We start from the raw sequence: 25,566 nt of genomic DNA, 5'->3' as shown, positions 1-25,566 counted from the left end.
GGGTGTGTGCCTAGAATGGCTCTGCAGGTCACAGGCAGCGGTGGTCTGGGGTAGCTGGTGCAGATGCGGCCAGTTATGCGCATTTCTTCCCAAGTCTCCTTCCGGTGACTTCCCGTTAGTAGCTTGAAATCAGCCAAGGGCGGAAATAATTTAAGTCTTGGAAATAGGCAAATGCTATAAATCAGGACTTCCTTCTCCGCTACCCCCAAAAGCCAATTGTTAAACATTTACAAGCACACGTGTAGCTACAAGAAAGTTATATATCCAAGTTTATTAGAAACTACCAATTTCCCAAACTGGCTGTACCATTTTATATTCCCACCAGAAGGGCATAAGGGCTCCCATTGTGCCTCAGCTTTACCAGCAATTGGTATCTTACTTGGTCTTTTTAATTTTAGCCATTCTGATGGCTGGATGGTGTTTTCCTATTGTAATTTTAATTTTCTTGATGACTAATGATGTTTGTTACCTTCTCATATGCTTATTGGCCTTTTGATGTTTTGGCGTATTGATCCTTTGTCTTCTGACTTGACTAAATTTACTTATAAGTTCTAATAGTTTATTTGGAGCCTCCTTTAGGCAAAGGACCAAATGTCCTTGAACACAATCACATTATATGTGAAGAGTTTTCTTCCTTTCCAATCTTTGTGCCTTTTCTCTTGCCTTATTGCACTTAATTTTTATTTGTTCATTTGTTTATTTATCTTTTTAGGGCCGCACCCACAGCATATGGAGTTTCTCAGGCTAGGGGTAGAATCAGAGCTGCAGCTGCCAGCCGACACCATAGCCACAGCCACTCGGAATCTGAGCTGAGTCTGGAACCTACACCACAGCTCACAGCACTGCTGGAACCTTAACCCACTGAGCAAGGCCAGGGATCGAACCCACATCCTCATGGAAGCTAGTCAGGTTCATTAACCACTGTGCCACAACGGGACCTTTCTTTTTTCTTTACTTACTTTTTAATAAGCACTGCTTACATTTTCTTAAACTGCAGTATACTATACATGCTCTAATTCACCTTGCCTTCCCCTTAACAGTACGTCCTTGAGCATTCTACACCAGCACAGAGAGAGAATATTGCTTTTTGTAAAATTATTTTCCCACTTTGAAAAGATATGGCAACACCCCAAGGAACTTACAAAAATTGTGTTATATGGAGATGCATCTATAAGATCACAGAAATTTATTTCTTGGGCCTTCCCTCTTCTGGCTGGCTGGTTTTCTTCAAGTACATTATTGTTGACGACTTGGCAAGGTCTAGTGATGGGGGATTAGTGATCCCTCAGTCCTGATGGGGGGGTCAGAAATTTACATAAGCACCTCCTCCTCCCCCATAGTCACATCACCCCACCCAAGTCCCCAGGCTCTCCTCGGCAACCCTTCCACGCATCTAGCTCCATTGCAGTGTTTCAGTACTGACACCACAAGCGTGATCCTCCAACTCTTAAAGCAAAGCAGACAATAGATAACTTCATCCGGTTCTTACACCCATTCCCAAAAATGCACCTGTGAACCCAGTTTGGCCTGTTTCTTGGACTCAGCATGCACACATGTAAGCACACACACACACACACTCATTTGTGGGAACAATTTTCAACCTAGACTGCTGTAATCCTGCTGAAAAACACAGGGTATTACATTTGGACTCCAATCTTGGTTGCTTGGATGTTACTCAGAAAGGATTTTGTGTCTAGCACTGCAGCCCAGCTCCTCCTGAGAATCCTGAAAGAGGATGGAGCCATGAAGCTGTCCAAGTTTTAAATGCAAACACCTTTCAGCCCATCGGCCTTACCTATATAAGTTTACCATGTCCCAAAAATAGAGGCTGTGCCTGTTCAAGGACGTTTATTACAACATTCCTTGTAACAGAAAAAGGAAACCTGGAAATAACCTAAATGTCCATCAGTAGAAGACTGGGGAAATTATGGTACATCCATAAAATGTCAAACTATGCAGATTTTAAAAAAAACCTATCTGAATGTATTGTTGTGGCACATCCTTTAAGATTAATTAAAAAGCAAGGTGAGAAAAACTGTTATAACACAATCACATGGGTATAAGATTTAAAGGGAGCTCGATTATGGAAAAACAGATCTCTCTATAGCTATACATGCAGGTAAAGGCATTTATTTTCTGGAAGCACACACTGTTAACTGCTACCACTATGTACTTTTAGGGCAACGGCCTGGTGGGCAGAAGGCAATGGAGAATTTTCTCTCTCTCTAAGGTCCTGAAATTGTTTCACTCTGCACATATTACCATCATTTTTTAAGGAGACAATTTTTTAAAAAAAATAATGGTTGCTGGAATCTACCCATGAGAACACAGTCAGATCTTAAAAGTGGGACATTCTATGAAACAAGCAAATAAAAAAAATCAATGTCATGAAAAACAAAGAAAGGTAAGAGATTGCATGAGATCAAATAGACTAAGGAGACATAAGCAAATGCCATGTAGGTACAAAAATTATATTTGGGGTTGAAAACAACAGCTATAAAAGGCATTTTGGGACAAGTCAAAAATGTAAATAGGAACCGAATTTTACATGATATTATTGAATTATTTATTTCCCTCGGTGTGATGGCAAGGTTGTGGTTATGTCATGGGAACATCTTCATTCTTAGGTAACATCTGCTGAAGACTTTAGGGTAAGCTGCCATTGTGTCTGCAACGTGCCATCAGCAAAAGAAATTACCCAGCAACGGAGTTCCCCTCATGGCTCAGCAGAAATGAATCTGACTAGCATTCATGAGGATGCAGGTTCAATCCCTGGCCTTGCTCAGTGGGTTAAGGATCTGGTGTTGCTGTGAGCTGTGGTGTATGTCGCAGACTTGGCTCAGATCTGACGTTGCTGTGGCTGTGGTGTAGGCCCAGCAGCTACTGCTCTGATTCGACCCCTAGCCTGGGAACCTGCACATGCCGCAGGTGTTGCCCTAAAAAAAAAAAAAAAAAAAAAAAAAAAAAAAAAAAAAAAAAAAAAAAATTACCCAGCAAAATAAATTAGAAAAAGTGTAAATATGGCAAAATGTTAACAATGAATCTAAATGAAGGATTACCTACGTTCGTTATATTACGAACCTACAGAAAACCTTCAACTTTGCTGTAGTTTGAATTTTTTTTCCTTGGAAAACATTCAGGGAAAAAGTAATGGTTACCATGGGATGTATAAATTACTGTACTCGTTATTATGAGCTTATCTTAGCCTGAATTAAACCACAAAACAAAACTGTGGAGCCACCAAAACTCTGGAGCGTGCCTGGACTTTCCTCGGGTCCTGGAAGGGCTCTCCCTCCAGACGCCGTGTCCCCTCGCATCCGTCACCCTTCTTCCTCCACCCAGATCTGCCCTCAGCCTGTGAAGTTTGGTTGGAAATGATCTGGCCTGTCCATTTCACAGCCACATACTAGGCTTCTACTTCTTTCCTAAAGTAGCAGGTCAGCCTGCCCAGTAGGAAGCAAGTCCTCTCCTGGTTTGGGGACCCAGGAAAGGACCAAGCCTCTAGCAAGAGGTGTGGGTTCCTTGGTGAAGGTGGCTGGAGAGAGAACTGCTGCCCCTGGGAGGCATCGGTGCGTTCACGCCTGTGCCGGGCATTGCACTGCTAGTGCAGCACTGTTAGCACACGAATGCAGCAGAGTGGGAGTTTGCCGAGCATCTTCCCCCTGCATTGCCTCAGCCTCCAAGCTACTCTGGAGATGACTGCTCTCTTTCATAATAAGGAAACTGATCATCACATGGGATCGTTGGAATTCCCGTTGTGGCTCAGTGATAACAAATCCGACCAGGAACCATGAGGACATGGGTCGGACCCCTGGCCCCGCTCAGTGGGTTAAGGACCTGGGGTTGCCACGAGCTGTGGTGTAGGCCAGCAGCTGCAGCTCTGATTCGACCCTTAGTCTGGGAACTTCCATATGCTACAGGTGCGGTCCTAAAAAGAAAAACAAAAGACATGGGATCGTTAACTTGCCCAGGGCCTCACAGCTAGTGGTGTGGGAGCTGGGACTCCGACCTGCTTGTCAGATCGCAGCTCTGATGTTACCACAACGCCCACCTCCTGCTTGGTTTCCAGGCTCCCAGCCCTTCTGGTTCCTCCAATGGGCCCCTCAACTCTAGTCCCTGCAACTTGTCTGAGAGACGCTTTTACCCAACCCTCCCGCTCAGTTAGGTCCCCCCCCCCCCCCGCCACCGGCCAGCTTACTACTCAGAGGCGATGCCCCAAAGGAAGCCTCCCTGAAGGTGGTGCTGCCCTGTTGTCCTGTGCATGCCGTCCTAGCATCACGTGTGCCCTCTCCCGTCCTCCCTCAGCCTAAGCTCTTGGGAAAGGGCAGGGGGTCTGTCTCGTTACTGAAAACCTCAAGCCTTGGTAACAGGTCATGGTAGGTCCCAATTTTCTGACTCCCACCTGTCTCTTGGCCAACATCAGAAAAAGAAGTTAAGGGGGGATGGGCGAGATGGAGGAGAGAGAAGTCAAAGGCAGCAGCTGAGTTTCTAGCAGGTGGATTTAACTGCATAAAACTTGGAGAGAGACACTATGGGTGCTGAATTTTAGGCAGTTCCCTTTTGTGCAGGAGGTGGGTGCAGAGAGAGAATCCTGGGGTTAATAGAATCATTGACATGGCAACAACTTCTAATCGAGAAATGAAATCCCTCAGGGCCTGTACGTGATCAGCAGGCCCTCTGCCTGTGCTCACTATCCCCATCCATCCATCCATCCATCCACTCATCCATCCACCACCCATCCATCCATCCACCCATCCATCCACCCATCCATCATCCATCCATCCACCATCCACCCACTCATCCATCCATCCATCCATCCACCCATCCATCCACTCATCCATCCATCCATCCATCCACCCACCCATCTACCCATCCATCCACCCACCCATCCATCCATCCATCATCCATCTATCCATCCATCCACCCATCCATCCATCATCCATCACCCATCCATCCATCCACCCATCCATCCACTCATCCATCTACCCATCCATCCATCCACTCATCCATCCACCATCCATCCATCCATCCACCCATCCACCCATCCATCCACCATCCATCCATCATCCATCCATCCATCCATCTTCACCCACTCATCCATCATCCATCCATCCATCCATCCACTCATCCATCCACCACCCACCCCTCCATCCACCCATCCATCCATCCATCTTCACCCACCCACCCATCCATCATCCATCCACCCACCCATCCATCCATCTGTTCAGATATGTACTGAGCTCTGCTCTAAGTGCTGGGCTAGAGGGCAGAGAACAACAGAAAGCCCTTAACCTCGTGGGGCTTCCATTCTACTGGGGACCACAGCTAATAACTACTAAGCATATATAGAAGGTGTCAGGCAGACCTAAGTGAATGAAGACAATAAAGCCGGGTAAGATGATTAACAAACGATGTGAAGGGCGGTTTGGGGCACAAAGGTCAGAGAAGGTCCCTCTTCTGGAGAATCTGCGTGAAGAAGAAAGGGAGCTGCACACAAAGCGAGGAGAAAGGCGGTCCAGGGCAGCGTCATGGTGTGGACGGAGCGTCATTAGAAACCAAGCCTCTTCTGGCCTCTGAAGTAGCTGCTTAGTATTTAAGTCATCCAGGAAGTGAGGACCCGGTCACCAACACCTACTCTCCTGCGTAAAGGCACGTTGCTAAAGCATTCTCGATGGGGCAACTGCCTGTGGCAGCTACAGCATCTGCCGCCCCCCCAGCCTCCACCACTGCAGGGGCATCAGGCCTCTCGTGCCCGCCCCTCCCCCTCCACTCCTGCCTGGGGGAAGGGAACAACTTTACCCCAGAGTTTGCCCTTGAATTTGGGGCCAGCTAATCCTGGGGTGACGGATGATCCTGTGGCCCTTGGCCTCCACCTGCAAGGCAACCCCCTCAGGATGTGTCTCCTCAACCCCACCCCGTCTCACGGTCTTTCCCGCTGACCTCACCCCCCCACTGCTCTCCCCATCCTCCCCCAGTACATGCTCTAGGGCCCCCGATAGGGGGACAGCACCCAAGAACCCAGCCTTTTCTCCGGGATGGCTCCTCCGCCTTCCTCTAGCACCTTCTCCAGGAAAGGCCACTCGCCCTCTGACACCTGTTCTCATCCCCCTGCCCTTTGCCTGTCCCCTCCTTTACAGAAACGTCCTTTGACTCTCAGGCCATCCCCCTTTTCTCCCTCTGCTTTCTTCCTCAAAGCCCCTCCCTGGTCTCCCATGATAGCTCCTGGGGCTTTGGCTCAGAATTCCTTCCACTCCTGCACTCACCCTCACCTGGGCAAATGTCAAAACCTGACCGACGAGTCTCTTAAAACCCTGGTCTCACAACTCCTTGGCTTTTTCCATTGCAATGATTTGTATCTGCTCTACTCAGTCACTTAGAGCCATCAAGTGGTCCAAACACAAGCGCAGAGACAGGCGAGCAGGGAGCAAAACTGCGATGGTGGGAGCTGGGATTTTCTTTAGAAACAGGGCTGGGAAGCGCAACGTGCTCCTTGAGTGATTTCATTTGGCTTAAAAACTTACTTGGTCTGGTCAGAAATGAGAGCATTCTGGTTAATAAAACATTTTTGTTAAAAGATACATATTATTCACCATACAAAGAAGAATGAAATACCTTGCAACCTCACTGAATAACACTTAACCATTGTTTACGGAATGATAACCTCCATCTATTTTTCAGAGCGCATTTGCACATTTTATTTCATTTTGATCTCAAGGCAGTCCTGTCCTGGCTCGCGGGTATGATCCGGCAGTGAATCAGGCCCACTGCTTAGAAATCTAGACATCAGCGCATTGGATCAACCAAGGCTGGCTTCATCAAAAGCTACTCTAGGGCTCCAGGGAAGCACTGGTGGGAAAAGCAGCCAAGCAGGTGCAAGCCGTGGAGTGAAGGTTTCCCAGTTGTGCAAGGTCCAGCCAACTAGGTAATTTTCTCCTTTCTTTTGATTTTTTTTTCATTCATTTACAAATGAAAATTCATTCTTAGCTCAGGGGCCATTCAGAAACATCCAGTAAGTGGGACTTGGCCTGTGGGCCACCGTTTGCTGAGCCCTGCTGTGTGCAGAACACTCACAAAGGAAACTGGAAGCTGGTGTTCTGTTCCCGGACTGCTAGTGGTAACAACGGCTGCCGTTCTGAACACAGGCTCGGTGCCAAATCCCGGGACGTGGTTTACATATCTATTATCATTTAATCTTCATAAAGTCATGCAAAAGTTATGCCCTCCCCACTTGATGAAAACAGGGCTCTGTGAGGATAATCTGCCTGAGGTCACACAAAGAGTGAGGCTGGGAGATCCCGCATCTGTGTGCAACGACCGTGCTCAGAACTCCGATTCGAGAGGGCCCCGGGCCAGCTCTCCACCGCACACACGTCTGGCTCTCAAGCCCTCTCCCTGGAGCTATCCACCCTCCTACGTCTTCCTGCAGTTTGGCTGTTTTGACTCTTGCTTTTTCACCTTCTTTGTGTCCCACCTTAAGATCCACCTTCTCCCTGACCTGGTAATTGATCAGGCTGGACGTCAGGAATCCTGTCCTTTCAACGTCATCCAAATCCCTGGGTTTGAGTCAGGGAAGCTCGAGCCAGGATAAGGTGCTTTCCCTGGGGCAGCCGGGAGCTGTAGGAGCCAAAAGATGAGTTTCATCCAAAGCCTTTTCAAGGTACCAAGGATCAAAGCCGGAGAAACTCAGACCAATGTGATGTCAAAGGTGGGAGGACCTCGGAGGGGAGGGCACTGGAAAGTCAGGTCACGAGTGGAGCTGGAAGGCGAAGGAAGAACAGCTGAGTCCAAAATGGACAGGTGGGTGGACGGAGCAGAGAGCTCCAAGGCCATCCTTCAACTGTGGTTACCTTGGAGGGGACACTGGGGCAGGCAGGCCCGGCTCAACGGTGCCTGGTCAGAGCAGATGGGCTCATCTTGGATCTCCCCTCGTGGGCCCCACTCTGCATCTTCAGCTCCACCCTGATTGATCCAGGCCCTATAGAAGTGTGACCCAGAGGGGTCTAGAGGAAACGGTCCCTGGCTATGGAAAACTGGGGCTCCATCCTCGCAAGGCTGACCCTAAGGGGCACTGTGATTGCAGACAGGTCAGTGCAGTTGGAGGCTACTCCTCAGACAGCAGAGTCCAGTCCTGGGTGGACGGGCATAGAAGGGATGCAAAGAGTCCAGTCGCAGCAGAGGAAGCGCCGTCTGCCAGGAACTGTGCTGAGGGCCAGGACTCCTAAGCAGCCGGCAATCACGCCAGAAGATGAGGGACAGCCACCTCTGGGGACAGCAAGAGGAACGCCACTGTCACCAATTCCAAGAGTGAGACTCTAATGGGCTCCCAGGCTTGGAAAACAGCGAGAACCTCAGGGTAGGCCGGCCGGCCTTTGTTTTGCTTTTAGGACCGCACCCGCGGCATATGGACCTTCCCAGGCTATGGGTCTAATTAGAGCTGCAGTTGCTGGTTTATTCCACAGCAATGCCAGATCCAAGTCACATCCAAAACCGACCCTGGAGCTTGCAGCAACGCCAGATCCTTAACCCACTGAGCGACACCAGGGATCAAACCCACATCCTCATGGATACTAGTCAGGTTCTTAACTCATTCAGCCACAACGGGATGTCTAGGATAGGCTTTCTTAAATTTAATCCCCCAAAATATATCACACCTAAAGGCTAGTACAATATTAGTCAATTCAGCTATAAACTTGAAGCCCTTCTGTTCATCCAAAGAACCACAGAAAATGCGAGAAGACGAGCCACAAAGTGGGGGAACCTGCCACACAAAGCCAGCTGAGGGCTGGTGTCCAGAATATGTAAAGAATTCCAACAAATCAATTCTATCGAAAAAGGGCAAAACACATGAATCAGCAAAAATTAAGACGACTGCCCAGAGCAAAGGATGTGGAACACGCCACGCTATCAGTTGGTTCAACACCTGAGAACCCGATTTAATATTATAAAGTTGAAACTACCAACACCTGATCCCCTAGGAATTCCACTCCTCCACTAAGGTAGAGTTTCTCAACCTCGGCGTGATTGACATCTTGGACCACATGATTCTTTGTTGGGGGCGGGGGGGGGGGGACGCTGGCCCGTGCATCTCAGGATGTTTAGCCGCATCCCTGGCCCCCACGCCCATGGAAACCAAGAATGTCTGTGACATTTGCTGAATGTTCCTGACATTGCTAAAAATTACCCCTGGTTGAAAACCACTGCCCTTGGCTCTGGTGCCCCAACAGAGTTCCATAGGACATTCCCAGTGGCCCCGTACAAAATAGCCAAAGGCACAGACACACAAGGAAAAAAAAAAAAAGACAGGAAAAAACATTAATAGCCAACAACAGAATGGCCAGCCAAATTGTGGTAAATAAATACAACGGAATAGTAGACAGTTCTAAAAATGAATAACCTTCTCCCAACAATAAACGACTCTCATAAATCTTGGGCAAACAAAGTTATAGGATCTATTTAGCACGGCTATTTCTATAAAATTTAAAACATGCCAAAATAACCAGCAGAGCATCTGGGGTGCCTATTTAGGTGGCGTGGGAGACGGCATTTCCCCTCAATGGCTGCAATGGCATTTCTCGTCCCACCTGTTCTTCCAGAGCCTGGCCGCTCCCTCGCCAAGAGGTGGAATCGGTGACCCCTCCCCCTGAACCAGTTGGGACGTTGTGACCTGACCACTTCAACTGACATTATGTGACTTCTGAGGCCAGGTCACGAAAGACCACACAGCTTCCGTCTGGTGTTCTCTCTTGGGGCACTCATCCTGGGAACGCAGCCACCACGTGGTGACGAAGCCCGGGCCACACGGAGAGGTGACGTGGAGAAGACCCCCCAGCTCCAACAGTCAGCTGGTGCGTGGGTCGTCTCGGAAGCATGCAGATCCAAAAGCCCCAGCTCGGCTGCCGCCGTGTGAGGCAGAATCCTGCCCAAATTGCAGACGCGAGAAGATAAAAATGATGGGTACTATTTTGCACGACCAGCTGGTGAGGTGATTTGTTAAGCAGCAATAGATTTCTGCAAGAGATGGTAAAAAACTAGAACGCATAACAAGTGAATGATAACGTAACGCGTAGGGTCTCGGTTCCTGATGAGGAGCGGCCTGGGCAAAGTGATGGATCAGGGGCTGTGGGGAGCGCTCCGGCCAGGAGGCTGCGCCTACTCTGATGGACGGTAAAACCACAGCCCTCCCTGCTCTTAGGCATCTGCGGTGCTGAGGAGGAACAGTGCTTCCCGGCATCAAGAGGGGCAGGTGTCCTGATCACACAGCGAGGGCGCAGCAGAGCCCACCCGCCCGCTGCCCTTTGCGGGGCCGGCCCAGCTCCTCCGACGGGAGAGCAAAGCCGTCCATGCAGGGTCCGCTCTCCTTGGGCCATGCTCTTCTGGTTGATTAAGCAACACTTCATTTATCTGTTGACATTTTGGAAACAAAACCAAGTGCCCTTGACAAGACCAAGCGAGCACTGAGCCCTGAGGAATATTCAGAGCGGTTCTGAACAGTGGTGTGAACACTGGGCGCTCATCTTCAGAGAGAAGGCCTTTGTGTGCCGACGTGGCTCTGGGTGAGGCTGTGGAGCTGGGAGACTCTGGTGCTGATGCTCCTAGGATGAGTGTCCTTTTTCCCCTGCTGAGAATGTTACGTGGATCCAGCGCTCATCAGGCAGCACGGATGGCAAACGCGAGGAGAATTCTGCTCCCTTGCAGGCGTTCCCCAGAGGGCCAGGCTGGGTGGGCAGGCGTCGGAACTGCGCAGTCAGACTGTTCTGGGAACCAGGTCGGATCCCTCAGTTCTGTCCTTCAAACGAGCCGAGCCACAGATGCCCTTCTGCCCTTCAAATAAGAAACAGTGACCTGCTGGCTTCTCCCAAAGGGTTGGACCAGATTTAAAAAGAAAGAAACCCCCTGAGGAGCTTTCTATAGAAAGTGCTTTGACCCCTCAAAAGACAAAACCAAACAAAAAACACTATTGCTATTATTTGCCATTTCTCTATGGTACAATCTGAGTCTATTTTTTTCTGAAGCAGAAAGCCTCGGAGTTAGAGGCTTGTGAGACACAAAAGTAATGGGTGAAGGGTAACAGGGAGTGGTGGGGACTGCGGCAAACGGACGGAGGACAGGCCTCTTCTAAGGGGGCCACCATGTCTCAGCCCCAGCCTTTTGCTGAGAGGAGGAAAGCCTGGTCTGATTGTGAAGAAAATCTAGAAATTCAGAAGTTTATATAGATCTTTTCTTACAGAAGTGATCACAATTTGAAAAATAATGCGTCAGTTAAACCTAATATATATAGAAGTAGTATCTGGATGTGCAAAAAGGGGTGTAACTGCCTTGCAGGGTTGTGAAGATGATAAAAGGAGGAAAAAATAGATGTCACAACAATTAGTGAATATGCTTCAGAAAAACCTACATAAATAACAGAAATAGGCCACAGTCAACTGACAGACGGTATTTTCCAAAGATGATTGCAAGATCTCCTGTGGCACCTGCTACTTTTATTATGTAATGGTGACACTCCTTTTATCAAGGGATGGGACCGCTTTCCTCCCCTTGAACCTGAGCAGGACTTTACGATTCCCTGAAGCACTGTGGAAGTGACACTATGTGACTTGCAATGGCCAGTCTGCCTTGCCCTCTGCGGTGCTGGCTCCTGCTGCCCAGCCCCCACGCCACGAGGGAGCTCAAGCCGCCCATGGAGAGATCCACATTGCGAGGAACCAGCCCACACACCCAGCTGGGCTCCTGCCAGAGCCGCCCCAGCTAGCGGGCAAGGCGAGGGGACTGAGCAGCCCCAGCGGAGACCATGTCCAGCAGAGACACCATCCCTGACCAGGCCTGCCTGAGCACAGGTTCATATGCAAAAGCAATTAACGTTTTGGGTCACTAAGCTTTGGGTGATCTTTTATGCAGCAAGTGATAACTGGACCAGGATCAAACATTAACTGTTGGGAGTCCCTGGTGGCCGAGCAGGTTAAGGATCCAGTGTTGTTACTGCTGTGGCTCGGATCATTGCTGTGGCACAGGTTTGATCCCCAGCCTGGGAACTTCTGCATGCCACGGGCACAGCAATAACAACAAAAAAGTAATAATAATAACTTTAAAGCCAGAGACACTCCTGAAAGGGTGAGGAAAGTGACCCAAGGCCAACTTAGGGCCTCCTAAAGCACAGGAATACAATTTGTTTGTTTTTGTTTTTACCATTTCTTGGGCTGCTCCCGCAGCATATGGAAGTTCCCAGGCTAGGGGTCAAATAGGAGCTGTAGCCACCGGCCTACGCCAGAGCCACAGCAACTCGTGATCCGAGCCGTGTCTGCAACCTACGCCACAGCTCATGGCAATGCCGGATCCTTAACCCACTGAGCAAGGCCAGGGATGGAACCCGCAACCTCATGGTTTCTAGTCAGATTTGTCAACCACTGAGCCACGATGGGAACTCCTGTAATTTTTGTAGATGAAAAGGAAGAGGTATTTTTCTTCCAGATCGCCAAGGCTGAGACAGAACCCACTGAGACAGGGACTGGGGGGAATGGACCACCTGAGTTTTAATTCAGCCCCGAGTTATGCAGAGGAGGCACCTGTCACTCTTCCACCTCTGAGCGTGGAATGAGTCCACATTCTTTCTGAGTTTGAAGACTGAGCATTTTACCCTCTAGGCCCATGTTCCTCCAAGTAGGATTCTCACAGACCTCCTACATCCAGCTCTTATAGAAAAGGGTCTGGGAAGCTGCATTTTTCTACCACTCACTAGATGATTCTTGTACCAATTGAGAAGCCTATACTCCATTCATCTCCCATGTAACCCTTACAGGCATGTTCTTGGGGGTTATTTCTTGCTCATGGTTTAACATTTAAGCAGCTCGTGGCTTTATCAGGGGAAGAAACAGGTGTTTCAGGCAGAGGCCCAGCAATCCTCAGTGACTGGACATAGTGGGCTTGGCCTTGAGCTTGAAGAGATGGAGGGAAGCGGGCATCCTAGGCAGGGGGTGGGCGAAAACTTAAAATGAAATAAAGTCAGAGATGGCTGTGTAGCCCAGTGCCCCTTCTGGCTGGCAGAGACCTCCACTCACCCCACGCCACCCCCCGGCCACCAGCCCTGCTACTCCCACCCCTGGGGCTTTCACCTCCCTTAAGCCACTGTCTCTTGCTCAGTCCAGACAGACCACAACCCAGGACCCCGCCTAGAAGGGCCTTTCCTTCCGTGGAAAGAAGTTAGGCTGCAAGAACCTCAGCTAAAAGTTAGAGACCATGTGATGTTAGCAACAGAGACAGCTGGAAGTGCTGTTAAAATATTTTCTCTCGAAGCAAAGGGGAAATGCTCACCCACAGAGGAAGATGCAGAATCTAGCACGTAAAAACCTGTTACCTGCAGGGAGCTTTCTAGTCACCACAGGGGAAACAGCTGGGCCCTTTGCACAAGACGAAAGCTGGCAAATGTTACCCGCAAGCCTCAAGGCTATGCATATCGTATTATCCTACTTCTATAAAAAGTGTCCTTGTAGATCTGCTGGTAGACGCGTCAGGTAAACTGGAAGAACCAAGACACAACGGATCGTTGTGGTTGTAACTCTGGAGTAGGAGTGAAAGAAGTGCGAGATTATTATTAAATTTCACTTTCTAAAATAAATATCTCACATACCTATGGCCAAAAAGCACATGAAAAGATGCTCAACATCACTAATTATTAGAGAGATGTAAATCAAAACTACAATGAGGTACCACCTCACACTGGTCAGGACGGCCATCATCAAAAAGTTTACAGGAGTTCCCGTTATGGCTCAGTGGTTAACGAATCCGACTAGGAACCGTGAGGTTGCAGGTTCGATCCCTGGCCTTGCTCAATGGGTTAAGGATCTGGCATTGCTGTGAGCTGTGGTGTAGGTTGCAGACTCAGCTCAGATCTGACATTGCTGTGACTGTGGCATAGGCTGGCAGCTACAGCTCCGATTCGACCCCTAGCCTGGGAACCCCCATATGCCGCAGGAGCAGCCCTAGAAAAAGCAGAAAGACAAAAAAAAAATTTACTAACAGGAGTTCCCTTCATGCCTCAGCAGTTAACAAATCCCACTAGGATCTATGTGGATGCGGGTTTGATCCCTGGCCTCGCTCAGTGGGTTGAGGATCCGGCGTTGCTGTGAACTGTGGTGTAGGTTGCAGACTCAGCTCAGATCTGACATTGCTGTGGCTGTGGCATAGGCCGGCGGCTGAAACTCCAATTCGACCCCTAGCCTGGGAACTTCTATATACTGCAGGTGTGCCACCCCCCCAAAAAAAAAGCCAAAAAAAAAGTTTACTAGCAATAAATGCTGGGGAGGGTGTGGAGAAAAGGGAACCCTCATACCTGTTGGTGGGAATGTAAATTGCTACAACCGCTAAGGAGAACAGTATGCAGCTTCCTTACAAAACGAAATAATAGAACTACCAAACGGAAGTTCCTGTCGTGGCTCAGCAGGAACGGATGTGGGTTTGATCGCTGGTCTCTGTGGGTTAAAGATCTGGCGTTGAGGTGAGCTGTGATGCAGGTTGCAGACGCAGCTCAGATCCTGCATTGCTGAGCCTGTGGTGTAGGCTAGCTGCTACAGCTCCAATTCAGCCCTTAGCTTGGGAACTTCCATATGCTATGGGTGCAGCCCAAAAAGATTAAAAAAAAAAAAAAAGGTTTAAAAAAAGAACTATCATATAATGCAAAGTGATTCAGTTATATGTATATGTATATCCATTCTTTCTCAGATTCTTTTCCCATTTAGGTTATTATTCAATATCAACTAGACTTTCCTGTGCTGTACAATTGATCCTTGTTGATCATCTATTTTATATCTTTTCTCTATTTTACATTTTATTTACACTTATATTTATTATAAATAAAAATGCACTTATGTTAAGCATATACTTTGGTGAGTTTTGATAAAAATATACAACCTCCACATTCCACCTTCATCAAGAGATGCACATTTAAATCACCCAAAAAAGACCTCTTGCCCCCTGCCCCTGCCCCAGGCGACCAGTAATCTGCTTTCTACCATTACAGATGATTTTGCCTGTTCTAGGAATCATAAATTAGAAGAATAACATATTATTTTCTCTTTCATGTCTTGCTTCTTTCATGCAGCATGTTTCTAAATTCATTCATGTTTTTATGGTATCAAGAGTGTGTTCCCTTTCATTAATGAAGAGCATTCTATTATACAAATATATAACAATTTGTCCATCCCTTCAGTGGTTGATGCACATCTGGGCTGCTTCCAGTTTTCCACCATCTTCCACAGAATACAGGTGTAACGAACACTGGCATACAAGTCTGTGTGTGGGAATATGTCTTCATTTCTTCTGGGTAAATACCTAGGAGCGGAATTGCTGATCGCGAAGGTAAGTGGATGTTTAATTTTTTTTTAATGTAGGTGCTTCCATTTTGATAAAGTCATTCTTCTCATAATTTATTCTAAATAAATAATCATCAACGTACAGGAAGATTTAGCTACCTGGATCTTCATCACAACATTTGCGACAGTTTACGTTACAACCATGTTTCAGAGAAACACGTGGCCATTTAAATGGCTATTTCAAGATTCCAGTTCAGGTTAAGGACTTGGCGTACATAGCTCTCTTCCGAGACTCCAAGATTAAATTAACAATGGAAGGATTAAAAAGGCATAAACCAACAATAAAGAAGAAAGCAGGAGTTCCCTTCGGGCTCATTGGTTAACAAACCCAACTAGGATCCATGAGGTTGAGGGTTCGATCCCTGACCTCGCTCAGGGGGTTAAGGATCAGTTGTTGCTGTGAGCTGTGGTGTAGGTCACAGATGCAGCTCAGATCTGGCATTGCTGTGGCTGTGGCATAGGCCAGCAGCTATAGCTCCAATTAGACCTGTAGCCTAGGAACCTCCATATGCTGCAGGTATGGCCCTAAAACAGCAAAAAAAAAAAAAAAAAAAAGAATGAAAAGAAAGAAGACAAAAGCAAGAAAGGGGTCATCAGGAGGCAGAAGTTTCAACAAATTTCTTGAAAACAAAAAGGCTGGGTGAATACTGACAATACAGCAGGTGGATGTGCTGCAGCCAATGAGGGCTCAAGTCGGCCCAGACATAGAGATGCCCCAGCCTGGAAATGCAAAGGATGCTGCAAAGTAGGAATGGAAAATGGGCTGGAAACCGCTGAAGTTCTCTACATGCAGCAGCCGACACCTCTGTTTGCCCAGAGTAGACATTGGATGGGTCCCATTTTCTCTAAGTTGAGCATTAGAGAGCTCGTTTCTGAAGAAATTGTACAGACCCCCTTGGCAGAATCAGGTTAGCCAACACGGAGTCGGAAATCTAGAGAGGAACCTAGAAAGGCATAAGAATGACAACACACTAGCTTCTAGCCTCTTTGTTGGAGAGAAGCCTGAGAGGCTCTGCCCACACTTTTCAAACTACCCGTCAGCCCCCGTTGCCTCAATCTTGAACAGAAATAAAAAACCAAGAATAAAGAGACACGGAGGAAACTTGGCCAAAGGGAAAAGTACAGAAAAAATAAACCAATAAGCAAACATGATGCTAGAGGAAAACAGATCATTCTTGGAGCAGAAGCAGAGTAAACAAACACACACTTAAAAATCTCAGAGACAACTGGGAAAAGGTATCCTCATGGTAAAACAAGAAAAGGGTATTCTAAGAAAGGAACAGAACAAGAAAGCATTCTTTAAAATTAAAAATAAAAATATACATTTGCCAAAGTAATAATAATAGTAAGGTTAGAAGATGAGGTTGAAGAAATTGAGTACAGATTAGAAGGTTTTAAAACAAATGCAAAATATGATAGAAAAGACAAAAGAGATAAAGGGATGCTCTAGAGGTTTGAGATCTAAATATCAGGAATTCCCAAAAGAGCAAAAGTTAAAAATAAAGGAAGTTATAAGAGAAAGGTGGTAAATAATTTTCCAAAATGAAAAATGGCATGTGTCTCTGATCACTAAGGTGCAGTGGAGACCCAGTACTCGAATAAGAAAAGATTCACACCTAGATTCTAGAACCAGAATGCCTGGCTTCAATTCCTGCTTCTAGCACTTACTGGCTGTGTGGCCATGAGGAAATCACTTTACCTCTCTGTGCCTCAGTCACTTCTGTGAAATGAGGATAATAGAACCTATCTCGTGAACTGAGAATTAAAGGAGTTAATATGGATAACGTGATGAAGTTAGAACAGTGCCTAGTTCACAATGTTAGCTGTTACTATCGTGACATCCAGATCTATAGGCTCCTTGAGGAAGAGGTGGGCTTGATGTGATGGACAGGAATAGCACTGAACTAGGCGTGAGAAGACCTGGGTTTGAAGCCCATATTTGCTGCTAAGTTCATACACCTAGTAGGTTTTCAATAAATACTTCTTCTCTTTCTTTTTTTTTTTTTTTTTTTTTTTTGCTTTTTAGGGCTGCACCCATGGCATATGGAGGTTCCCAAGCTAGGAATCAAATCAGAGCTGCAGCTGCTGGCCTACACCATAGCCACGGCAACACAGGATCTGAGCTGGGTCTGTGATCGACACCACAGCTCACAGCAACGCCAGAGCAAGGCCAGGGATCAAACCCATGTCCTCATGGATATAAGTCAGGTTCATTACTGCTGAACCACGATGGGAACTCCAATAAATACTTCTTAAGTAAATGAATGCATGGATGACAAATTGATCTTCACCACCGTTCCAAGTTTAACTAGTTCGGGAGAGTACAGGATGCTTCCAAGGTTCAAGGCTGCAAAACTAAGACCTTCTGAGTCCGTTCCCTAAACCAGATGTCCAGAGCACAACTTGAAGATCTAAAAAGCTAAAATCAAGGTAAATAAAATACCAAAGAAACAAAGAAAAGATTCACACAGAGACATGCTCCCTGAAAAACCCTCAAGACAAGGACAAAGAGCAAATGCTACGAGATTCAAGAGAGAAGAAAAAACAGATTCCACTTTGGGGAATGTGATATCCGACCTAGAATTTTATACAGCCAACTTAAAAATCAAGTGAAACACAGAATAAAGGCATTGCAGGATACAAGTAAGTTAAATTTTCCTTCTGTATAGTTTATCCTCAAGAGTGACCCAAGGACATGTTCCAGCAAAACGAGAGGAAGCTACCAGGGTCTTGAAAAGAGTGATTGATCATTGAAAACAGCAAAGGGCAACTGCAGTGATGGCAACACTACTGCAGACGCAGGGCAGCAAGCCCGCTGCAACAAGAGGCTTCTTGTTTTGTTTGTTTTGTTTTTAGGGAGGCGGTAAAACGCAGAGAAACAGAATTAATAGAAAAAATGGCATAATGGTGGGAAGCTTGAAAAACATGATATGAGGCTAAGAAAAAGGAGGTTGGTGGAACTAAAAAAAAAAAGAAAAGAAAAGAAATTTGTCCCAGAAACATTGAGTAGGGACATTGGGTCTATAAAGAAAGACAAGTCCTCGCTCACCACTGCTCTGCTGGGAACTGTGTTTACCACCCAAACAAAATAAACACTATTTTCTGGTCTTCTACTCTTAGACTCCACTTTAGACAAACCTGGACAAGAACAAGGATGTCAGAACGACCCGTCAAAGGACAGGCTGACAGGCTGGGAGGTGGAGGGAGGGGAGGAAGGAGAGCCGCTTGGTCCTCGGTCCTCAAAGACCAGCGGAATCAAGAGATCCCATCTAGAGCTGATGGAGCAGGAAACGGGGGCTTAATTGTGTTCTTTGAAGTTGAAGAGGAGACGCCATTAAGCTCAGAAAATAGTCATTCAACTATATTTAGAAGAGTGGGGGGAGGGAACATGGGATATTAATGAACTGACGTCTTGTCTGCTACAGAAGACAATCCACAGAAAGCACCAAAGTGGCTCAATTAATAAACAGCATCTTATTTAGAACTCTGGAGGTAGCCCCCCCATCACCTCTAAGCAAAAATTTGTCTCCAGGGAGCAGGACTGAGTGGGAAATGACGGGCAGGTGCCTTGTTTCCCATGATAAGGTATTCTTTGATCTTCAATCATCTGCATATATTACTAATTAAAATCTTTAATGAGGAACTTCTGAGATAAGCAGTTTTATAAGGCTATGCGGTACGTGATGGCATGGAAAGGTGAGGGGGCGGTAAGCCAAACAGGTGTCAGATGTCGTCTCTTTATAATTGCTACATATCTACATCTTCCTTATGAATTAGTTTTTGTACGCATAATTTGAAAAATAACTTGAAGAATAACCCCTTAAGTTTCTCGTAGGGCACAGGGCACACTGTCTCCAAGCAGGAATATTCAAGGTGGATATGCCTGATTTGGAAATACATTTATAAAGGTCTCCCCTACCTGCAGCGGCAGCCTTCCACATGCCAGCGCCACTGTCAGTGGCGCTCCACAGTCCTGCACAAGTTCAAGGACCCTCTACAATCATACATCTGAGCTGGCTTAGCTCCCTCTCACCAGTCTCTTGTGCCCAGCCTGTATTCGCTAGGGAGTCACTCAGCTCCCTGCAAATGGGATGATCTCTGCTCTTCAAACTCATTTGTAAGAATGAGATCGAGTGGGCATTTCACGATAACACACCTCTATTTGGATAAAGATACATACAACAGGAGTTCCCATCGTGGCTCAGTGGTTAACGAATCCAACTAGGAACCATGAGATTGCGGGTTCGATCCCTGGCCTTGCTCAGTGGGTTAAGGATCCGGCGTTGCTGTGAGCTGTGGTGTAGATCGCAGGCACAGCTCGGATTAGACTACAGCTCCGATTACACCCCTAGCCTGGGAACCTCCGTATGCCGCAGGAGCGGCCCTAGAAAAGGCAAAAAAGACGAAAAAAAAAAAAAAAAGATATATACAACAGAGCTGTACCTGAGAGCTGGAATTCACCCCATTCCTTTCCTTTATTTGTTCCTTTTATAGATGAGAAACTGAGAGCCAGGAGCTTAAGTCATTTGCCTGAGGTCAAAATCCCATCAGATTCCCAGCCTTTTGTCTACACCCGATTTTTAAAGGAAAGATAGTCAGGGTGTCTCAGGTCTTTGGGTCACAGGTAACAGAATGTCAGCTTCAAGCCGAAGGAAAAAATGATCAGAAAAATACTGGAATCCAAGGGTAGGCGGGGCAGTGAGAGACCGAGGCCGGGTGAGAAAGCCCACGGGACCAGAGGCAGCCTCCCTCCCTCCTTCTCTCTGTGGCCCATTGACAAACGTGGCCTCCAGGCTCCGCCCAGCGTGTGTGGGAGAGTCTCGAGACACAGAAGGACCGTCCTGCGGCCAGCAGGAACCCACGGTGAGGTTGGGGGACGCTGCTGATGCTTTAGCATGAGACGGCGAGAAGTGGAGGCTGGGGCGAAGCTCTGACAAGCAGTGACTGCTTCTGGGCTCTGCATGTCTCTGGGGACACGATTAATATTTTCAAGGCGACAGACCGAGGCTTGGGCAGGTAAGCACAGGGATGCCAAGTAGCCGAGACTCATAACTGGCGGTCCTTCCTCTTGGTATGAGACTCGTTCATTCCTTTAAGCTTCTCCTCTGTCACATGCAATGATCAGCCCAGCACTGGCGGCCCTGGAACAAGCCCCACCTCTCCCACGGCCTTTCTCTGGGAAGAGCGCTGGTCTCCAGGCAGCTGCTCAAAGCCATCAGCACCCTGGGCTTCAGGCTGGGTCCTGGGACCAGTGCTGTGTGGGGACTCACTCGCTTCTTGCCGAATGGCTCCATCCACCTCCTGGCATTCGGCCTCTTTTCAGGAGTGCACCAGGGCCAGCTCACCCCGCTGCCCAGCGCCAACTGGTGCATTCTTTGGAAATGCGCAAGCTGCTTGACATCTTGTTGGCAGCTTGAAATCAGACCTCGTGGGAGGACTTGAAAGCTTGGAGATGGACAAGCTACCCATCGGGGCCCTCCTCCACGCCCAGCCTGTTGTTAACTATTCGTCAGCACATCCGGGACTCCGTCTGCCCCTTCCTGCCCAGAAAGCTATGCAAAGGGTTCACACGGAGGCTCACGCTTGATTTTCAGTGGTCTACATCTTTCCATGTATCTAGTATAGCTTTTAAAAAAAAAAAAAATTATTTGCAATTGTAAATGCTTCAAATCCGTTGCAGTGCTAACTTTAGGCCAATCGCTTAAGAGAACAAATGGATTCTTTGTGTAACTCAACCCCTCAGCTTAGCTAGAGCATTTAAACTCCCTTGTTTTCCACACGCTGCGTGCCCTCACCTCAGGCCTTATCTCTCTCGGAGCCTCCAGCCGAGACCTCCTCTCTGGTTTCAGGGCTCTAGATTTCCCCCGTTGGCCCTCCGTATCTCTGCCCAATCTTTTGAAAGCATCGCGTCTGGTCACGTCTCCGTCAGAGCCTCCGCGTTGGCTCCAAACACGGTTCAAATTCCTGACCCAGCTCTCAGCTCCCCTCCCCACCCCCACTCCGTCTTTGGGCCCTTTATTCCCCAGGGACCCCACGGATGGGCAGCTCCTTCCCCCGGGAGGCCCTCCTCCAGCCCGTCTCCTCTGGAACCAATCCATGTGGCATTTCACCCACACTACGCTCTCACCCCAATCCCTGTCGCCCAGCCAGAGGCGACTGTGGTGGCTTTGGACCACTTAGGATACCTTGCTTGAAGCCGTCACGTGTCTGTCACCGCCGCGACTCCTCTAAGGGCGCAGGACGCAGGGATTCACTACCTGACTGCAACTCAAAAGTGTGGTCCAGGCAGTGCCTGGTGCCCGTGAGCGCTGCCAACGCTCCATCCCCATTCCAGGCCTAAACGAATCAGAATCCTGGGGTGGTGGGAGAGGGAGCCTCCAGGTGATCCCAACAGCACGAGGCTACCTCGTGCCCACGGGCTCTTTCTGGATGTCCTCTGTGCGGCGGCTCCTTACTGTATTTGAATTGCATTTATTAACAATAATCTCATTGTATTCTTGTTATACTTTTCCCTGCTCCCTCGGATTCTCACCTTCTGGAAGGATCCCTCACAAGACTCCAGGTGGCGGTTCCTCCACTGACATTCTGCTGCTTCTCTGTGCTGCACAGGCCCGGCGTGCCCCCCACCCCACCCCCGGGGGCCCGCAGCTTCATTTGGCGCTCAGCTGGGTCCACTGCGCTTCTCTCTATAGATGCCAATTACCATCACTCTTCTCAAAACATCGACTGCAAAGGCTAGTTTGAGCCATCGACGGTTGGCAGTTCTGTTAGCAAGGAAGCTTTGTACAGGGCCACTCTGGCCAGCCCAGGGCAAAGGTCAGGGCTTCACAGTGACCGAAGCCACTATCACTGAGAAAAGGCCTCCCCCAGTGAGGGAGGGCTCTGCCAGGAATCAGATGTGGCTACCCCAAGGCCCAACTGCTGGAGAGCTAGGACCGCCTCTTGTTGTTGTTAACTTTTAATTTAGATATAATTTCAAAGTTACAGAAAAATTGCAAGTATAGCATAAGAGGTTCCATATATCTTTTACCCAGATTCCCCCATCACTTATACTTTGCTCCATTTCTTTTATTGTAATATTCTATTGGTGTGTTTTTTTCTTAACTTTTTTTTTTCCTGCTTTTTAGGGTGGCACCTGCAGCATATGGAGGTTTCCAGGCTAGGAGTTGAATTGGAGCTGTAGCCACCGGCCCACACCACAGCAACACAGGATCCAAGCAGCGTCTGCAACCTACACCACAGCTCACGGCAACGCCAGATCCTTAACCCGCTGAGCGGAGCCAGGGATCGAACCCGAAAACTCGTGATTACTAGCAAACTTATGGTTAGTAGTCGGGTTTGTTAAACACTGAGCCACGACGGGAACTCCATGCCTCTAAATATTTCTATGAACAAGGAGATTCTCTTACATAAAAAGAGCACAATGACCAACTTTAGGAAACTCAACATCGACAGAATACTATCATCTAAACCCATCAAAGGTCAGTCACGTGTTCATTTAGCTGTCATGTCTATTTAGGCTCCTTTAATTTGGAACAGGTCTTCAGCCAGCCTTTCTTGACCTTGACATTTTTGAAGGGCACTAGCCAGCTTTTTGGTAGTCCGTTCCTGGAATTTATGTGTATCTGGTGTTTCAGGTTTAGATTTAGGGAAGCTTTCGTGGGGCAGGAAAATCACAGGAGAGGAGGTTGTATCCTTCTCAGCCTGAGGGGATCCACGATGCGGGTCTGTCCCAAGAGCCGGGACCCTTTGATGGCTCTCGGGATAGGGCCACAGCCTTTGTGAAGACCGCCCTCTGCTGGTCATTTTCAACATTGCCGCTGCCGTGCCTCCGCTGCTATGATTGACAAAGGGCCAGAGGCCCTGAAGTCTAAACCCTGAGCATTTATTGTGAGACCTTGGAAGTTTTTCAGCCTTACTGAATCCCGACTGCCTCTTCTATAAAAAAAAAAAAAAAAAGATGACAGTCCCTGCCCTGCTTCCCTTATAGATGGTTTCGTGTGAAACGGTCCTACAAAGGCAGTCAGGCGGTGTTTTAAGCTAATGCCTAAACGTGCTTCTAGGACCCCTCTGCGGGCCCAGCCCCCAGGTCCCTGAGTGCCAAAACTGCCCTTCGGGACTCGCGGCCACACCCTGCCAAGCCTCGCGTGGGTACCCCCTGTGTGCCTGCCGTGGCAGAGCTGCCTCCTTACCTGAGGTTTCCAAGAGCAGCAGGTTCCCATGAGCCACGCCGTGAAGGCACACGGGGAGGTCTGGCCTTCAGTGTTCCTGCCCTGGGGGTCCAGATGCTGGGGGGGCGGGAATCTCCGCTGCTCTGGGCACCGATGGTTACGCAGCACCAACTGGGGTTGCCTGCGCTCCACTGCTCAGCCGGCTGGCGGATGGTGGTAAAATTGACCTCTGCCCTTCCGCCCACGTCTCCCATCTCCCGAAACCCAGGGACACGTGTGTTTTCAGCAACTTAGGCATAGGGTTTTCACCTGCGCCAACCCCGGGACTTGTGCAAACCCTGCTCTTACCCAGACCTTAGCTCTCTTGCCACATTTTCTTTGCGTCCTTCTCAGAAGCTTAGGTGCGCCCCCCCCCCCCACTTCTTTCCATCTACCTGCCTTCTTTCCTACTTTCAATAAACATTTATTGAGCACCATCTATACGCCAGGCTCCTCACTGGAGCTCCATGGAGAGCAGAATGCCCAGTTGCCCCGCAGGGCTTATCTTTCATTGAGTGATAAGCAGAGCAGCGATTACATCAGAAACGAGATCCCCGTGCCTTCCCAGGCAGGCTTTTCTTGTTCCATGTGACTCGACCCCACTCTGCCTCCCACGTGGCCCGGAGCGTCCTCTTTATAGCTTTATGGTTACTGAGTGCTCTCCCAGGACCAGGGAGCTTCGTTGTGCAGGCCCAAAGGAGAAGCTCAGAGAATTACGAGAACGAAGTGGCTCAAGCAGAGAACTATTTGTCAGCATGAAATAGTTGTTTCTTTTCTTACTGGAATTTACTCTTGAGCAGAGGCATCTGTAGTATATTCAGCTGGAGCCATTCCCGGAAGCATCTGTGGGGTTTTCTTACTTGGGGGCATCTCGGGGTTCTTGAGAAGCCAGTGGTGGGGTTCTGCACCTGCTCAGAGGAAGAAGCGTCAGTCACACCGACGCGGGCTCCGTGCGGGCTGAGGTCCAAGGGCACAGACTCTGTAAAGCTAGTGCCGGGGTTAGTGTGGGACTCAGGCCAGAAGGCACTGGCGGGGGTGGGGCTGGGGGCGGGGCGGGGGCAGGCCTGGGCCGGAGTGAAGGACCAGCCTGCCAGCTTCCCCTCATCCGCAGGACTGGAGGAGCCCACTTCTCACCCGTGTAGAGACACCACTGCTGGACTCATCTGCTTCACGGTGCTTTGGAGCGGAAAAGGGCATAAAAGCATATGCACCGTTTGTGCAGTGATGTACCAGCAGATGTATAGGAAACATGTTTGGATCAGAAACATGAATAAGGAGGCACTTGATTTGGGGGGGGGGGTGGCGTGCCTGCAGTGTGTGGAAGCTCCCAGGCTAAGGGTCAAATGGGAGCTACAGCTGCCGACCTGCGCCACAGTCACACCAGATCCCAGCCTCGTCTGCAACCTGCAGCACCCCCTCACGGCCACCCTGGACCCTTGACCCACTGAGAGAGGCCAGGGATTGAACCCGCATCCTCATGGATACTAGTTGAGTTTGCTACTGCTGCGCCACGAAGGGAACTCCTAAGGAGGCACTCTAGAATGCAATTTGACAGGGTTCGGTTAGGGAGCTTGTCTCCGGCTGGTTAGGCGTGGGTAAGAACAGAACCGATTAAGGAGCCGTGGTCGGGACCCGTGTTGGGTTTACACTGGTCTGATTCACACCTGCTCCTCTTCCTCATTCTTGTGGACATTCCACACACCAAAGCTGCCCGGGAAGAATGTGACTGGAGCATATGCATAAATTCATCGCTACTCCTCAAGAACAAGTGGATCAATAATGAAGTCAGCCTGCTGTGCAAAAGGCTGAATGCTCTCTGGGAAAGTGTACTAGAAAATTCCACGAGTGTAGGGACTAGGATGTCTTATTCACCACTTTATACCCAGAACCTAATGCCACACCTGGCACTTGGTAAGCACATTAAAAAATGAGCTGTAGTGGGGGCATAGTCTTTAAGGCATTAGCCTGCTATGGCCCTCTTTGCCTGGCAAAGC

The 25,566-nt window shown here is 48.5% G+C and overlaps 1 protein-coding gene across 5 annotated transcripts in view; it reads right to left on the bottom strand.

The window, feature by feature from the left end:
- BCAR3 (BCAR3 adaptor protein, NSP family member) overlaps window positions 1–25,566 on the bottom strand; it is a 246,554-nt gene that overhangs the window by 202,156 nt on the left and 18,832 nt on the right. Inside the window, exon 1 of one of the 5 annotated variants that reach the window (XM_003125890.7) lies at window positions 23,555–23,694. The exons of 3 other annotated variants lie outside the window; for them this stretch is intronic. The gene's annotated coding sequence lies outside the window, so the exon portion shown is untranslated. Of the gene's footprint in view, window positions 1–19,805; window positions 20,899–23,554; window positions 23,695–25,566 lie in introns of those variants that run through there. One more of the 5 variants, XM_085023985.1, reaches the window with a different exon arrangement.

Source organism: Sus scrofa, chromosome 4 (genome assembly GCF_054392235.1).
Source record: "Sus scrofa isolate SSC_HxYL_T2T_F1_AM1 chromosome 4, Sscrofa_HxYL_maternal_Yorkshire_Landrace_v2.0, whole genome shotgun sequence".
NCBI lineage: Eukaryota > Metazoa > Chordata > Mammalia > Artiodactyla > Suidae > Sus > Sus scrofa.
Note: the sequence above shows the minus strand (reverse complement) of the source record. Positions and strands in the feature narration are given on the sequence as shown.